This window comes from Marmota monax, unplaced genomic scaffold (assembly GCF_021218885.2).
Source record: "Marmota monax isolate L192 unplaced genomic scaffold, Marmota_monax_Labrador192_F-V1.1 WCK01_AAM20220418_F8-fsc00033, whole genome shotgun sequence".
Classification (NCBI taxonomy): domain Eukaryota; kingdom Metazoa; phylum Chordata; class Mammalia; order Rodentia; family Sciuridae; genus Marmota; species Marmota monax.
Genome location: NW_026694282.1, coordinates 9,778,493 through 9,796,184, shown reverse-complemented (window position 1 = coordinate 9,796,184; position 17,692 = coordinate 9,778,493). Strand labels below are relative to the sequence as shown.

At 41.4% G+C, this 17,692-nt stretch overlaps 1 protein-coding gene across 17 annotated transcripts in view; it reads left to right on the top strand.

Moving 5' to 3' along the window:
• The window catches only part of Elavl2 (ELAV like RNA binding protein 2), a 153,348-nt gene that overhangs the window by 16,490 nt on the left and 119,166 nt on the right, over positions 1-17,692 (top strand). For 5 of the 17 annotated variants that reach the window (XM_046467381.2, XM_058586393.1, XM_046467383.2 and 2 more), the window contains exon 1: positions 7,802-8,342. The exons of 2 other annotated variants lie outside the window; for them this stretch is intronic. The gene's annotated coding sequence lies outside the window, so the exon portion shown is untranslated. Of the gene's footprint in view, positions 1-7,801; positions 8,343-11,349; positions 11,383-12,366; positions 12,543-12,574; positions 12,902-13,475; positions 13,558-17,334; positions 17,420-17,692 lie in introns of those variants that run through there. 10 more of the 17 variants (XM_058586394.1, XM_058586383.1, XM_058586385.1 and 7 more) reach the window with 9 other exon arrangements.

Genomic DNA, 17,692 nt, shown 5'->3' with positions numbered 1-17,692 from the left:
CTGTGAATATTTTGTACATTCACTGGGCTATTTAAACCTCCCAAATTTTCCTTTTACTGGGGTCTTCCTGAAAAGTATTCTGATTTGTATTAAGCTTTTATTGTCTCTTGTCTAATTCTATCATTCTGGCATATGATAAGCACTCAAAAGGTGCTTGAATCAAATTGAAATGAGTCTTTTATCAAAAATTAGGAACAAATATTTAGAGATGGGAACTGATTATTGCTCATTTGACCTCTGATGATAAACATAGCATCTGGAAAGAAACAATTAGTTATGTCTGATATTTTGATAATCAAATTATTATCAGTTATACACAAAAATATTACAACTTTTGGATTATTCAAAAGCTTCCAATATTGTTGCTTTTGTATACCATAGAAAGGCTCTTTGCCTTAAGTACATACTATCTTATTTCTTCAGAGAGGAATTAATAATAGAAAATATTTTTTAAAATAAATTTTACAGTTTTGGGTATTTTATCATTTTCATCATTTACAGTAAATTGCTATGCCTTTAGAAACTGGATATATCATTCATTTGTGATAACAATAAGACAGGAATTGTTTTTATATTAATTTCATACTAAAACATTTTATTTAGAATCAGGAAAATATTTAAAGTTATCTTTTAGTTTTGGAAAGTTATAATAAGCTATATTCATGAAATATCTTTTTTTCACATTCCACGCTATAAAACTTAGTGAGAGTGCATATTTTAGTTTTTAGGCAAATTCATCTTCAAAAAGTAACTTTTTACTGCATATATGAACAAAGAATAGTTTAAGCTGTTTATTGTGTATATATTTTCAATTTGATAAAGGAAAACAAAAATAAAATTATAGCCTAAGGGTTCATTGAAGGTGATAATTCAAGCTTGTTTGAGAAATATCAAAATTCAGACTTGTCAGAAAAATATCTTAAGATTATATTATAGTGCCCAAAATGCTGGAATTCATTAAGAGAACATTTCTTAAAATGCTTTTATAGTAGTCATTATTTAAACAAATATAACATTATGGAAAATGACAGTATGGAAAGGAAAACTTAGCTTACATAACCACAAATTTATTTCTCATTAAAGGGTGCACACAATATTCATTCACACATACAGTTGAATTAAAAAAAGAAAATCCCAAACACCTGTTTATTGTTACATGCTATAAATGATTTTCACATATAACTATTCAACAAAAATGTCTTTGAGATTCTGTCTTAATGACATATTTATTTGCTTCCCACCCTATGATTGATCCAATGATTTCAGAATTTAAGATTATTTTTAATATATCAAAATAGTTTAACAATTACTGAAACATGAAATAGAATTAAATTGTTCTCAACACTTCTTCCAACAAATTTATCTTTAATTTTTTTCCATACCTGAAAGTGATTTAAATAGCTATAAAGCAACAGCTATGTGTATTCTAACATTAATTTAAGTTTTGGGGTTAAACAAAATAAGAATTGATTGATTTAAAAAAAAAACTGTATTAACTGTGTTGCCAGCTGAAGGTACCTTTTTACAAATGTTCCTAAGACAAAATAGAAATGCTGTGTAAAATGTAATACAACCTCTGATACACATCACAAACAAGCACAAATGAACTTGCAATCAATCCACTTAAATGCAAAGAACAAGGTACAGTACTGGGTCACTGGTAAATCAAGATGACAACATCACTGGCTATCTGCTGGTAATTTTACATATTAAATTTGGGGGTTAACATTTATTCAAATATTGCATAAAATATTTCAAACCTCATGTTTATAAAAGCAGTAGAGGATGGTGGATATAAAACATGCTATATGAATCAGGTGGTGTCAGGAAACATACTTGGATTTGAGGGGTTCCTTACTTACCCTATTATAATGACCTGGGTAAAGGGGAGAGAGAGTTGAAATATAACTGTTTTTACTGTAAGTAGCTAAGTAGACTCTTTTGAAGTTAACCACTTATGCTATTCTAAAAATCACCCTGAACCCCTCCTGCAACCCAGTCACTTCAACAAATAGGCCAGATTAACTTTGGTTTTGAAAACTCCTGTATCCTGTTGATTTGTTTTTCTTAAAATGGAAGGAAAACTTTGGTGTCCCTTTGGGATCCACTTGGACTGCCCCCATTCTGATAAAGATAATATTCCCTTTTATGCCACATTGGTTAAAATCGTTTCTTCATCTCTATAATGCCAAACTTCAAACAATTTCAAACTTTATTTTTTGAAATTGTTTATTCATGGTAGTCATGATTAGGAATCCTGGCCATATGCCCGTGTCCTTTTCTTCTCCTTGTAGCTTTCCCTCCCCAAATAATTTTTAACTCTGTGGGCTCTTTCCTCTCACTGTTTTTACTCCCATATAAACAAACAACAAACAAACAAACAATATCCCCTTCCAGGCGCCCTCTCTCTGCTTGCTGAAAGCATTTTAATGACAGTTTACTTTAGCCGTCTAACAGCAGACTGCTGCCTCTGCCACCTGAATTTCAATTTCTTAATTTACAGCCCAGATAAAACAGAATGGAGCAGGATCTGGGCTGCTCTCTACATTGGGTTGGCCTTATCAAGCGTGAAGTTTGGCGCATTGCAAACCTATTCAAGTGATTATCTGTTGAGGACCTCTCGAGCCATCTCCATCTCTGCAGCAGGCTGATAAGACAGCTGTTTCTCTAGCCGCGGTGTCTCCCCGGGCCTCAGTCTTCTTCTGATACAAACTCCGCCTTTGTCACCGTGCCCCGGTGCTGTCACTTGCTCTGTGGGGCAAGGGTTTGATCTGAACACACGTGGGGGGCAAAGTGTGAGTGTGTGTGAGAACAGAGGAGGGAGGAAAGAGGATGGAGAGGGCAGAATGAGGGAGGGGGTGGGGAGAGGAAGAGTTAGAGACCTGAGGGATGTTGGGGGCAGGGCGGTGTGCCGGGCGCAGTTGATAGCTCTGATTGACTGGTTGCTCAGCCCAGCTTTATTATTTCAAATTAGACGTGCATCGCACACAAGTGGAAACATAAATCTTCAATATAAGAGCGAGCCTCGGAGCATCGGAAGCAGAAAAACCGTTTCTTTCCAGGTCCCGGTAAAGGGACCCGCGAAAAGACTGATTGCTACCAGCTGAGACAGATGGTTTCCTTTAACTTTGGAAACTGCTATTTTTAATTACTTGTATTAATTTTGCATGAGACGTATTGGCTTCGAGAGGAAGCTTAGAGAAGGCTCTTAACACTTTAACCAAAGAACCGGACACACTGCTTTGATTTGCCCTTTCCCACCTCCAGCTTTTCTTCACCCTCTCTGGGTTGCCTAGATGCCCCTTTGCATGCTAGCAGAGACGTGTGTTTTTCCTCCTAAAAGCTGATACTGAATAACAGAGGTGAGGAAAATCCGAGGACATTCATAGGAGCTTTTACGTAAATGGTCATCTATCCGAGGCTGCAGATATATTTTCAGAGACATCTGGGACACGTGCAACAGATCTTAGTCTGAATATCTACAGGCAAAGCATCTAAAGGAGACTCATGCAAATTTTGCCAATAATAAAAAAAAAAGTGTCTGTGTGTGTGTAGGGGAAGGAGTGACAAATTAGACCGGTCTGCAAGGTTTTGTGCCACACTACATTTATTTATTTATTTACTTATTTATTTAACATAAGAGATAATTCACGTCTTTAAGTGTAAACGGCAACGTCAGAATTTAGGAGGAATTCTCGTTTGAGTGTGCGTCTTTAGTCTTTTCCCTGGAATAGGAGTTTAAGTACATAATGTAAAGAGAAAGTAAAGGATGTTTGATCCTGCTTGCTGCCGCCCTGGCACTGTCCCTTATGGAAATGTTTGCAATATAAAGGGTCATTTACAAAATAGTCGTAGACGCTACTCACCTTTGGATGAAAAGACTTTGCCCCTTTGCCTGGCGGGTGAAAAGAACTCAGAGAATACTGGGGGAGGGGAACAAGAGTGATCCGGCAGGCGGTCTTGCTTCCTTTCCCATTGGTAATTTCGAGGATATAAAACTCTGGAGGTTTATCAGACTTTTCGAAGACTACCTGGATTTGCATTTATTTTGTGTGAGCACTTTGATGAAAGACATGCTCATCCAGGCAAGCGAAATGTATGTAAAAGAGGATGACAGTAGCAGGTGCCCTGTGAATTCGGGGCTCCAAGTCTCTTGGCGGTGGTTGGTCGTATGGCCAAGTCCTAACAAAGTCTCAACAAAGTCCGTGTTTCTACAGAGTAGGAGGGTGTCTTCCTCAAAATACAGTGAACCCAAGAAATGCTGTTTCCGTGTCTCACAAGAAGGGACAGAAAACACTGTACCAGGCTTAGTGAACTTTTATGCAGGCAGGGTCTGCTGGTCTCTGTCCATGGTGCTAATTCCTGCCTCATTCTCTTACCGGGTTGCCAGGGTCTATACTCACATTGGTGTCAATTTTCTCTACAACTTTTCCTGTTTTTTAAACTGTAGGAGGAAAGTTAACATACTACTTTCAGAAGAATAAATAAAAGGGTAATTATCAGGTTACATAACATGTACATTTCTTAGGCAGGCATTAAAGCATTACATTCCCAACATTATCAAAACAAAACACCCAATCTGCCCAACAAACTAATGCAAAATATTTTCATTCATCTAAGAAGGTGTACTGTTTAGAAATTTCACTCTGAGCCTAACATTGTAAGCTCATTTACTCAACTTGTTTTTTTACTTAAAAAAACTCACATGTAGTTTATAGAACCCTTTTCTATAAAATATTAAAATCTCTCCCCCACCTTCAGAAGAACTAATGTGAGTGGGTTATTTATCTTAAACAATATTGTTCATAATAGCTTTAAATATCCCTGAGAGGGGCTGTTATTTTGCAAAGAAACTTCAGTAAAATATTCAATTGAATTCATTACTTTTCAGCTTTTGAGAACCTTTTTTTTTTTTTTTGGCAACTTTATCCACATCAAACTTTTCCCTAAGCTTTCAGTGGCTCCCTCAATCTTTCTTCTTTCTGCTGCAATTCAAAATAATGCCTAGGACTTTGAAGATATGTCAGAGCTAACATGTCTTAATCAAAACAGATATCTTTTAAATGCTTTTCTAACGCAAGTTCAGATGCTGTGGATAATTCTTTGAAGGAAGGGTTGATTGCATTTTTGCTTAATCTAGAGTGAAATGTTTGCACATAGCCTTCCTTAGTTGTAAGAAGTACAGTACATGTTAATATTTCAGACCATGACAAATGAATTTCAAAGTGAAATCTATATCCAGATATAATTTTTGAAAAGTGGTTGTATTTAACTTTTATTTTTAAAAGTTAGAAAACTACATGTTGCTTATGGTTATATCTGTCCACTTAAAGATTTTCAAAATTTAAAACGTCTGTTTTATTTAGGAAATAAATTAATATTTTAGGATATTTTCAGTTTCTTAAATAATTAAAATTAATTTCACCTGTAGAGAAAAGACATGTGGAAGGTGACAATATTTTGAAAATATTTCTCTGACTAAAATGAAAAAGAATATGTGTATACACACATACTGAATCTACAGAATTTAGTATTTTGTATTTGAATAAACAAGTTTATAATTTTCCTTGTAGTATTTTTACATAACACACATGCTAGATTTTCATTACTTCATACCACTCATAGCTTTTGATCTCCCTATTGTTTTGGAAAACACAGCATTGTAATCTACCAGTCTTTCCAGTGGAGATTTCAACACACACATACACACACATTTACATACACGCATGTACTTACATCAAAAAGTAAAACAAAGCATTAGTTTGCACCTAGTTAGAAGGCATTTATATAATATAATGGTAGAGATTTTCTTTACAGTACTAAGATTACATGAACACATGCAACTAACGTGGTAACAACCTAAAAGCATGGTAAAAAGGAAAAAAATTCACTTCACAGATAAGTCTGATGAAATAAAATAGTATAAACTTTTACCCAAATTGTATTTATTTCAGAATTATTTCTTCGTACTGAGCTGGGGGTGCAGGGAGAGATTGAAGGAAGATGACAACAAGCCCAGTCTTCTGTTATTCATACATCTATTATACATAGCTATGATCTGTCTTTTTCTAGACCCTCGACTCCATTTCTTCAAACTGCATTTCCCCTCTCCTTCTTCTTGCCCTGAGTTTTACCCAGGTTTAGAGAATTGTTTTAAATTAAAATTAAGACCCCAGGTGCTGTTGTTATATAAAAAGTGGGGATGGGGGTTAGGGAATCATAATTATAAATGCTAATTACAAAATAACTTATTCAGGCCTTCTTTCCCAACCCCCTGTGATTGTTATGCAAAGTAACAGAACTCAGACATTGTTATACACGTCTATACAGGAGATAAACAGATCCTCTGTTCTTTGCCATTAATCATTTATCAACACTCAAGGACACTCATAAGGAACACTGATTTACTTCTCACTTCCAAATCATTTTGCTCTCTTACCATCTTTCTTTTTCCCCTCCATGACACTCCACCTTCCTGCAATCTTTAATTCTTACCTGTGCCTTCTCTCTCTCCGGCATTCTCAAAGCAGCGACTAGTAGTAAATAAACAGGTAAAGGAATTTGTTCAGAAAGCATGTGCCTTTAGAGAAGATTTAGCACATTGTTTTTTTAAGAAATGTAAGTACTGTCTAGGAAGTTGGCACTACCTTTCAAGATTGAAAGTAGAAATTCTGGCTGGAAAGAACATAGGTCAAGTGAATATCGTCTCTACTTATACATCACTACAATCCCAAGAATCTCACTTGCACTTAGAAGAAGAAATAAATGTCATGAATAAAACACTGTATTCAAGTCTCCTGAATGTTAATAAAATATGGGGTTCTGATAAAGCAATCTTCATCTACAAAGCAGAAATGTTGACAGCACTTGGTCTTCTGGTTAAACTTTCTAAATTTTCAGAGAAAGAGCCTTGGTAAAGGTTCAACTATCTTTACTGTCAGCAATACACGTGTGGTCCAAGAACTGTACTGGCAGCAAATGCAGAAGAGTGGCTTATTCTAATTTTATATACAACTGTTCTTTTTGAGAGTCATCATACACCCTCAAGTCAAGGATCTTATTTCTACTCAGTACCTGTTTTCCTGGACAGGATGTTTATTCTACCCTTTTCTATTCTGACATGAAGTGAAAGCTAATTCACACTGTGCAGCTTTATTTGAAAGCATTTTTTTTTTACTTCTTTCTTAGCACTAAAGAATGTGTTTTTAAAAAGAGAGATCTGCAACATGCATATATTAAAATAGAGAAATACATACAATTGCCTAATATCTCATACAGAATACTGGAACACAAATTGAAAAAGGCATGCGGGCAAGTAATGGATGTACATTCATCCTTTTCACTCAGATCAAAGAGAGTGAGCTCTCAATGACTCATACATTCCGGACAGAGAGTTTAATGTTATAAAGAACTATGCCAAAGATGTAGCAGTGATGGCAAAGGAAATGAATCTTTCGGAAGCAGAAAGATTTAAGAGGAAAGGAGATCGTGCCTTATCGCAAACTCTGATAGTACAGTTCCAACCCTCCCACGTTGCTCTCTCTCCATCTCTCTTAGCTTCTTGCATTTCCCTTCGCCGCCAGTGTTAAGTGTGTACCTCCCCGCACAACTTACCTTGAAACGGGACTCCATTGAGCTCTCCAGAGTGACACAAGCTCGTAGCCAATCGTATCACGCAGCCTCTTCTGGGCGGAATCAATGGGGGCAACTGGACCAATCAGAAACCTGGAGCAATAAGCAAGTTGCGTTGTGGCACGACTCGGCGTATACTTCCGCGCGTGCTGCCCGGGATAGGAGCCTGGCAGAGCAGCTGCACACACGGCAGTGCGGAGGCAGAGAAGGGGTTGGTGATACGGTGCTATAAATCTGTGGTCCAGTCCACCTCCCTTTTAAGACGTCCTCCCCCCTTATTTCTCTTCTCACTTAGAGATGCAGCAGCTTACTCCTGTAGCGACCTACTAAAAAGCAACAAGGGGAAAGACATCGTCTTTTTGAAAAAAAAAAAAAAAAAAACAACGTTCTTTCGTCTCTTTTCTTTGTTCCTTGGTTTGTTTTTCTTGCCCCTTTTTGTTTAGTTGAACGGCAATAGGAGGATAGTCTCTCCGTCTTTTTAAACTCTTTTAAGTTCCCCCTCCCCTTCATATTTTTTTTTTCACCATTTCCTTTAGCATTGGACTTTGGGGTCGAAAGCATTTCTTTTTATTTGCTTCTTTTAAGCCGAGCACAGTTTAGGTTTCGTGCTGTCTTAAGAGAACTATCCAGCAGCTTCTTGCTCATCCTTATTGGGAGAACTGCACCGTTACTTTAAAAACACACATACACAAAAACCTTAAGGGAGAAAGGTAAGTTTCCGTTTGGTTTCTTTAATCATTAGTTGCAGCGATGTGCTGGCAAACCCAGAAAACCTGTAAGTGAGCGGAATACAGAATATGAAGTTAATTGCACATGTTTGCCTCATTTCAAAGCGATTGCTCTGCTTTTTAATTCTGGAGAGCTAGACTAAAAGACAGTGGACGCATGCTTAACATACTGAATGTTCCAGGATGTTAATGGCAGAAACTTAAGTGGTAAATGTGGCCAGGGTAGAGCAGGGGTACAATGGGAGGCTGGATGTTGAGTGAGCTTCGGGATGGAGGTTGGAAGTTCGTTTCGTGGGAAGAGAGGGATAACTTAAGGGGGATGCATGCCTCTACTTTCGGAAAGGAACCGGAGGACCAAAGAAGCTTTAGTATCATTAAAGGGAATCAGAAGCCCGGACTTACAGATTAGACTAGAGGGGAAAAAAAAAAAAACTGGCTTAATTGCATTAACCAGATAGCATGTGCTGGGGAGATGGGATTGCCAGATGGAATTTAGATGCTGCACAGGCAGCGAGTTGTAGTTGACTGAAAAAAGTACATGCCGCCTGAGGGCTGGGGCTGGGCTGGGGCTGGGGTGGTGAGAAGCTGTCAAAACTCATCTTTGCTAGGTATGCGGGATCTAATTCACAGATGCCAATTACCGTAATTCAAATTTAAAAGAAGATAGTCAATTTGGGGCGGAATCTTTAAGCCTGTACCGGATATGAGATTCCCTTTGTTCAGAAAAGCGTAAATAAGATCCTTGGAGCTGTGTCTGTGAAGTGGCGGCTGCCTGGGAACCTCGCTGTGCTGGTCGCTGGGAAGTGGTTTCCAAGCCCTGTCCTTGGTCCTACGCGGCTGAGTTCGCCTTCGGGGAAAGGGGGAACCCCTTCGCAGCCGCTAAGCTTTGCAGCCACCCCAGGAGCCAACTCGGCTACGTAGCCCTCACCCCCTCCTTACCGCTCCCCTTCTTCGAATAGCTATTGTTAAACTGACGCTGGGAGAAAGATGGTTGGGAATGAGAAGCTGGGCATACAGGCATACGGTTCATTTTAACTTTTGTGATATCTCAGGGTTTAGGAGAAACCAGCTGGCTTTCTACTGCGAAAAAGCGAATTCCGGGTAGACATGGGAAAGGTGGAGGATGTTTATGGGGCGGGGAGGGCGGGGGTGGTGGTGGATGGAACGAGGTGCTGGCTTTGCCTAAGAGAAGTTTAAATTATTGGCACGAAGGGGTGTGGGTGAGTGTGTGAGTGAGAGTGCCTTTGAGGCAAAGGATGGGAAAATGTACAAAGCCGGCTGAGGTTAGTTTCTCCTGCTCTCCACCCCACCCACCCTGTAGTTTGGAAAAGCCAACCCACTGCCAGCCTCCCCTAGACTGGACTCTGTCAAAGGATGGTGGGGGCGAGGCATGACAAGGTGGCAGTGCCCACGATGGGCGCTCCGCGGCAGACAGGACCTCGTGTGGCCATTGTTGCTTAATTTATGCCCAGCACGTTGCTACGTACCCACCTATTTCACGTCTGTAAAGAATTAATAGGAAAGCTCTACAACTGGCAAATCGGGGGTTGGATAAGTTCCCCGTTTTCCATTTTCAAGTACCGGTTAGCAAAACTGATGTGGAGACCGGGTATTTTCTCTTGTAATTAAGCTGCAGGTCTGGCTTTACTGTGGTGAGGGTGAGAGAAATAGTCAACCATTTAGTATTTACTCTTGACACTGCTGGACGGGGATGGATGTCTCTGTACTTCCTCCCCGAAATGCATGGCTTCTTTCCCCGCCCCCACCCATGCACGAACACTCAGGTTGTTAAGATTCTACACCTTCAGTTCTTCTCCACATCCCTATTTATTATACCTCTCCCCAGGAAGGTGGGGATGAGAGATGAATATGTTTTATTTCATAGGCCTACAGTATTGACTGCAGCCTATAAAACGTAGGCTTAAAATGAAATGGGGGAGGGAGTAGTACAGAGTAGAAAGTAGTAGCCGAAGAAATTGTTTTCCTAATTGAAAATCAATTCTTAAAGGTCAGAAAAAGGGTGTTTGTGTTTTGGGAAACGGAAGTGTAGGAAATCTGTCTGGGCCCATAAGACTTCTTTGTAAAATGGCTTCTTTAATGGGACATTTGAGAGATCTGTCAGAATTTGAGCAAAAAAATTCCGCAAAAAAAGGTCAAGTGTTTTAAAGTCATCTTTTATGGGATTCATTTTTACAGAAAAACTATTGCTCTTAGTTTTTTTCTGTTGTTCCTAGAGTCTGTCTTAACAGCGGGCCCTTAATGGCTTCTCCTTCCCTCTTCCAACCTAGTGCTTGGGCATCCCGCTTTATAAAGCTAACCTGTTCTGGAGTTCCACATGAAAATCAAGACTAGACAGAAGTGGTTTGGGATACTTGGGAAATTGTTGAGAGAGATGTCTCCCCTAACTTGAAGAAGATAGCTTCGGGAAGTAGGGTGTAGAACATTCTAAGAGTTTTGGGTTTGGACTGGCAAATTAGGTAGGCCTATTTTCGCCTAACGTTTGAAAACTGGCATCTTGTCAATCCTGCCTGCCCAGGAGTGGGATATTATAATTAACTGTTTAGAGGGAGGTCAAAGAAGCGCAGGCGCTTTAAGTAGTTTTCCCAGGAACCTACACAAAGTCAATTAAGGTCACTTAATTGTAGATCTGTTTTGGGGTGACACAGAAATGCTGATATAGAACCGATTAGCTATTTCCGGTGTTCCTAGTCTGGCTTCCCAAAATTGAGGGACGGCCTGTCTCTGTTTCGCCCATGGTTGAGTCCCTATTTTACTATGCCTGATTTGACTTCGCTTAAGAGGGTAAATTTGCCTTCCCCACTCCCGCCCTGGGTTAGAGAAATCCTCCTCCCTCCCTTCCCGCCCCGCCCGTCGCGTGGGGGCGGGGAGCGCTGGGCGCCCTTAGCGGACCTTGCTGCATCAAACCCGCATCATGCCCTTGAAGCTGTAACCTCGGTCACGTTCTTGCAGCTGCTCAGTCGCCCACTGCTCAGTTCCTTTCTCTTAACTCTTGCAATTTCAGGTAGGTATGACAGGTTATATATTAAACGTAGTTTTTTTTTTTTAAACTTAGGGAGAAGGGTTAAAAAAAAAAGCCTTTGCTATATATATATATAAAAAAAATCCCAGTACGACAGGTGCTCTAATAATTAAGCAGCCGAGCAGGTGTAAAAACGTGCTCTAGCCGCGTGGCTCGGGGGTCGGTTTTGACTCTGTTACAGGTATGGGTTGACAGGCACAGGTTTTTCTGGGAAAAAGGGATTGAGCTGGGCCAGGGGGCGGGTCGAGGGAAGGCAACGTTGGGACGCCCCCTCGGTGAAGAGTTGGCCGTTTCGGGGCTTTAGTGGGGGGCACTGGAAGGATGTGGCTAAAGACAGACGCACAGTCGAGTGCAGGATTTCCTACTTGGCATTTGAAGCAGAGTATAGCACCCCTCACAGGTACTCGGGGGCTTATTTAAATGTCAGATTCCATCGAGAGAGGTAGGGAGGGGCAGCAGAGACTAGGCCTTAGTTTCCCGTCGAGGGACAAAATCTTTTGGTTGTTAAGTGGTGGGGGGGGGAAGGAGCCTTTTAACTCTACTTGCAAAATGTGTGTGTATACATAGATATGGTACACAATACACATATATACCAAAGTAACCCTGGCGCAAGCTGCTTTGACTCTGCGTTAGCGCTCAGAGCCTCGGGGTTTGTAAACTTGCACCTGGAATTGGCCGCTTCTGGGCTAGGGACTCTTTCCGCATGGTCTAGTGAAACCTTGTCGAGGAGCCTGGTGGGAATCGGAAGCCCGGAGGGACCCAGCTGAGCGGCTCTGTCCGGCGTCTCCCCGCAGGCACCGACCCGTGGGGTGGCCCGGCAGGGCACGCGCCGGCAGCGGCCGCAGCGCGGCGAACTCGCCGCGGGCCCCGCCTCCTGGCGCTCTTCCAGGCAAGCCCCTCCTCCCCGCTCCGCTACAAACGGCGGGACAGCGGCGCCGGGGCGTCACTGAGGCAGCAGCCAGCCGGGTGAGGAGGGTGGTCGGTGGCTCGGCGCGGGTGGGGCGGGGTTCCGCCAGGTTCCAGTCCGCCTTCCCGCCGCTGCCGCTGCCTCTTCGCGGAACCCCCCCGGAGCGACTCCTCCGCGGTTTGTGCCGTCGCCCGGCTGCACAAGCCCTAGTAGCTGCAGCGCTGAGTCGTAGCAGGCAAGTGCAGGGGGCGTGGGGGCAGGGACGGCGGCTGGGCTTTGCCCTAGGTTCTTTTTGGATGCCGAGGTTAAAGGCTGTGCACGCCACCGCGGCGCCTTACTGGGTACGGCCTCGGCTCGTAAACGCTGGTAGGTGCGGCGGAGGTTGTGTCCGCGAAGTTCCTAGAGCTCGGCCTCTTGCAGCGGGAGTGGAGGGCACAGAGCGCCTCGGGAGGTGGCACCGCCCCTACAGTGGGCACCAACTGGTTGGGGGCGGCGGGAGCCAAGCAGGGCCAGTGGCGCCAGAAAACGTGCAGGGCGTGGACGTGCCGGGTACGGCCGCGTGTGGTGCGAGAAGGAAACTGCGCCGAGACGCAGGTGAGTGTATTGGAGGGAAAGTGGGGGAGGGGGGGTTTTCTAGAAAAAGGGCAGGATTCCTGTAGAGGACTGGCGACCCCGCCTCGTGGGAGGATGTGGGCACTGCGTGCTTCTGCTGCACACACCGAGGTGTTTAGCGTCTGGTGTGTGCCCACTTAGTACGGCGCCTCCTCGCGCGCGGACCTTGGAGCTCCGGAGACATCTGGAGACTTGCAGCGGCCACGCGGTGTGCGGAAGGTGGCGTGAGGCCGTGGGCGCTCTGGGCAGGAGCATGATTTTTCCCTAGTGCTCCTTAGGAGGAGGTCGGGCGCAGCCACGGAGGTCGCATCTCAGGTCTGCGCCGTCCGTGCGCTGCGCCGGAAGCACGGACGCTGTGCCCTGCCAGCAGGCTCAGGGATGCAGCTCATTAGAAGTCGTTGCGTTAGTAGTTCTCCCAGTTCAGCTAGGGGGACTCCACCAGTTGTGGCTCCAGTGCACTACATGTGTTTCTGTGATGGTGAGATTGTTTTTGGTCTTCCTGCCTCCTCCAAACAAAAAAACACCTCGGTTTACCCGCAGGTGCTTCTCCAGCTGCCGTGACAATGACCATCAAACACTTTCCACGGAAAAGCCTACTTGTTATCCTTGAGGGCCAGAGCTCAACACCATGCCTCTAGGTGAGAGCTCCCCACCTGGAGTTGTAGCCTTCCAAATGGTAATTTAAAATTGGGTACATATTTAAATACCATCTTTATGGTAAAATATTTCATCTGCTGCTGTCTTCTCTCTACGTTTTCTGAAAATGTGGGAAAAGGAGGAATTGCTACCAGTTACTTATCCTCCTTTTTACCTCACCAAAGAAGGTGCTTAGCAATGCCAAGATGTAACGCCAAGGACAAAAGAGCTTTTTAACACTTAATTTTTTTCTGCGATTCTACCCTTAATCATTTTGTCTTCATAAAAATGTAGCTCAGCCTCAAAACTTAGGGTAAATAAAGTCCATTTAAAATCACTTGAATGTTAGTTGGGAGTAATTTTCCTATCCCCTTAAGTAAAATCTGTGTGTTTCAAATACTGTTTAGTTGCCCTTGAAGACCTTTTCCTCAAGAATTGTTTTCCAGAGTCCTTTGAGTTTGGCTCTTATGCAAGGTCGTGCTTCACGTGGAAGCTGACCTGGAGTTTCCATTTTGGTGAACTGGTGGAAAAACTCTTCTGAATCTATTTTTTCTTCTGGCCCCCTGGGTATACAAATGGTGACTATCTTGCTGGATGGACCTAAATGTTACTGCATTAATTTGGGCTGTTCTTTATTAGGAAGGTTTGTAGGCATGTTAATTTAACACTGCTCAGGTTGGGGGGGGTATGCTTAGAGAAGTTTTCTTGGAAATGGGGGTGGAGGGAGGAAAAAGGAGGAAGAAGAAAACATCTGGGAAACACAGGCCTGTGATGGGTAGAAAAAAATTAGGTTATGAGGAAACCATTATATCCAATTTTCTGTGTTTCCTCTCTTCTTTTCCTTCTTGTTAGTGATTAAACAGGGCCTCTTGTTACCTAGTTGGGTAACTTTGTGCTGCCACCTTTTGGGGAGTAAACATTTTTTTCCTCTTCAAAGACAGAACCTTAGGCATTTAAGACCCTGTTTCCTCTCTGACCTCTAGGTATTTCCTCCACTGTGTGGTGTATGCTGTCAGGAATCCTCAAGTCAGCTGTTGGGGCAAGAGTATGCACAGCTGTAAGATTCAGAGAATTTTAGTTTGAGGATATGCTGCTTCTGTGGAACAAGAACCCTGTGCTGATCATTATTGTCTGCCAGCCTACCTGTTAGTCACTAAGGAACCATAGTTTCCCTTTCAAGACCCAAGACATCTTGTAGTTTCCTTTTGGTTTTGGTATATTGGTTGGTCATGTTTAACACTGCTGCTTTCATAGAGAAAGAAGATCCTGTCTCTTTTTCTGTATTTTTAGTTAAGACCCAGCTCCTAGTAATTTTAGGAAGAATAATACTACCCCATTTCTTGAATAACACTACCCCAGCCAGAAAAACAGATGTTTCTGGCTGAATCCTTGTAATCACCTTCAGCTATTCTAGCCTTTGGAATTTTACTTGTTAACATGAATATGATTTGTAAACAATGCTTTCTCAGATGCAAGTCTCAAGTTCTCTTCAGCGACATGACAGAACCATCCAGAAAACCCAGACTAATAAGCTAGGATCAGTTTTTTTCTTATCTGAAAAAAAATTTTTTTTTAAACCTGTGATGCTTTTCAGGCATTAGCATGGCACAAGAGCATGGCAAATTATTCTTAATGCTCTTTTCCCCCAAAGAACTGGATACTCTGAAAGGTACCATTCACCTCTTTGATCTCTTGTCTGCATGATAGGTCATTGCTTTTGTTCTCATTTTAAGTACTATTAAATCTACCACATCATCACATTCTTTCTACCACCTTTTTCACTTATAATATTTGCATGGAAGTGAGAGAGGGAAGTGATGTAGCTTAGTTAGCCTGGTCAGGTTATTTTTTTCACAGCATTGTAGGGATTGTGTAGGTGGGATGATACTGGGCCTGGGTGGTGTGCCACCCTGTGGAAAACCTGCCCATAGCAGTCCATCCCAGCTCTTTTTGTTTCAGATACTCTGCTGGAAAGGCTAGATACCATGGTAAGCGACCACATTTCGTCTTTTAAAAAAATTTAGTTAGCATGGGTATTGGGTTAGAGATGGGGCTTCTTTATGGGCTTGTGACCTATGTAGTTGTACATTCCCCCATCTTGCAATACGTTAGAATTTTTGAATAAGAGACCCTTTCTTTTTTTCTTTTCTTTAGTGATGGAGATTGTACTCAGGAGCACTTTACCAGTGAGCAACATCTCCAGCCCTTATTAATTTTGAGACAGGGTTTCTCTCTTCTTTGTCCTGGCTGGCCTTGTGTTTTCAATTCACATATCCTCATTCCTCAACTTCTCAAGTAGCTGGCATTACAGACACATACTATTGCACCTGGCCTGGGACCCTGCATTTTTTTTTTTTTTTTTTTGCATTGGGATCCTCAGATTATGTAGTTTATCCTGGTTTGATGCTTTTCCGGTTGTATTTTGTTTTGGTGATATGTTGTGGAACTGTTAGCAGGCTTTGTGCAGTGGAGATGCCACACCCAGCTTTATGGAGGACATAAAATGCATGGAATGTTTTGGTGGGTTTCATTTTACTCATGTGTAAGTCTTCACTGGTTCTGGTTACTCCCAGAATCTACATTTTGTAATTTATTGCCAAATCTGCCATTTCATGTGTTTCTAATTTGGGAAGAGCATTTATTGTGGATTTGTTTCGAGATCCTAGCTGGTTTACAGCACTAGTTGCTTATTCTTTTTGGATTTCAGGTAATATAAATTTTCTAAGTAGAAGCAGAGGGCACGAAATTGAAAGACAATATTTGCTCTAAGGTTTTTTCAAATTAAAGTGCGTGTTTTATTATGGTTTAAATGGTAACTTTTGGACTCTGAACTAAAAGTAGAAACTGATATAGTAAAATCTTAGGTTTTATGAAGTATTGAGGAAAAATTTCACAAAAAAATTAACAGATTTGGCTGATTGGCAACATAACTTTCGTTTTAGTAAGGTCGCTAGGTGAATCTTATTTCATGGGAAATAAGAAATTATCTCAAATCTTGTGTCATGCAAAACAAAAGGTGGCTCTTGCATGAGTAACACTGTGCTAGTTGCTTTCTTATATGTGTCTTCCCCTCAATACCAGGGCTAAACTTCTGGAGATAGGTCGTTATAAATATATCTGTTTTTGGAAAGGGTGTTATTTTCTCAGAGCTCTGGGTTAGACTGCATCACTTTCACTGGTCCTCTAAACTGCATGTTTTCTCTTTTGAATGTTGCTGAATAAAGTTCTATGACATGCATAGGTTTTCATTGTAAAATATCCTCATGCAGAGAAGAATAGGGGCTTTGGGAAGGAGAAGAATAGGTAAAACAACCAAGAAAGTGGCATGGGATTAAAACCAAACCAGTTTGTAGATTGCTTTATTAACAGCAAGTCAACCACGGTGTTGTCTTCTTTTGTTTTTTAGTCCTTCCTATTATCCAATTATATTACTGATTTCTATCATCAATTTCTGACTGAAAATAACAGACAAGATTTGCGGGTAAAACCCTCTTTCGCACTTTTAAAGAGTCTTTATTTCACAAAAAGACTCAATAGACTTGTTTATGAAAAAACAATAAAAACTTTTTAAAAACATTGACGGTTTTGCTTTATCACCAGGTACATTTTAGATTTCTAGGTTGAAGTACATATGTATTTTTCTTTCATTGAACTTAATACTGCTAGATTAATACTTTAAGGCTTTTTTTCTTTGACTTAAGAGTTTGTATCAGAAAAAGGAAATTTGAATTCTAAATGACTAGTTTTCTTTTTCTCCAGGTTTTTGGTTTTTTTTTGTGTGTGGGCTGTTCATTATTTCAGCAACTTTAAGGAGGACATTAGTGAAATATCACAGAAGTCTGTATTTTCACAAACATCAAACAGGTAAACTGTTCACGCAGGGTGGGATTCTATTTCATTCACTTATTGTTAGTAGCATCAAATTCACTTAAAGCTTGGGTAGACAATTTGACTGATTTTTACCTCCTAAGGACAGTGTGGTGGGGAGTGTTTGGAATTTTTAGTTTTCGTGAATCCCCTTATTGTAGAGTCATCCTAAAATTGAAACTTGTTAATATTGAGGGATCTAAGTGTAGCTCTTCTCTCCCTAGAGAGATGCACATGCACAGAAATTTTTATACAGTTTACAGTTTTGTC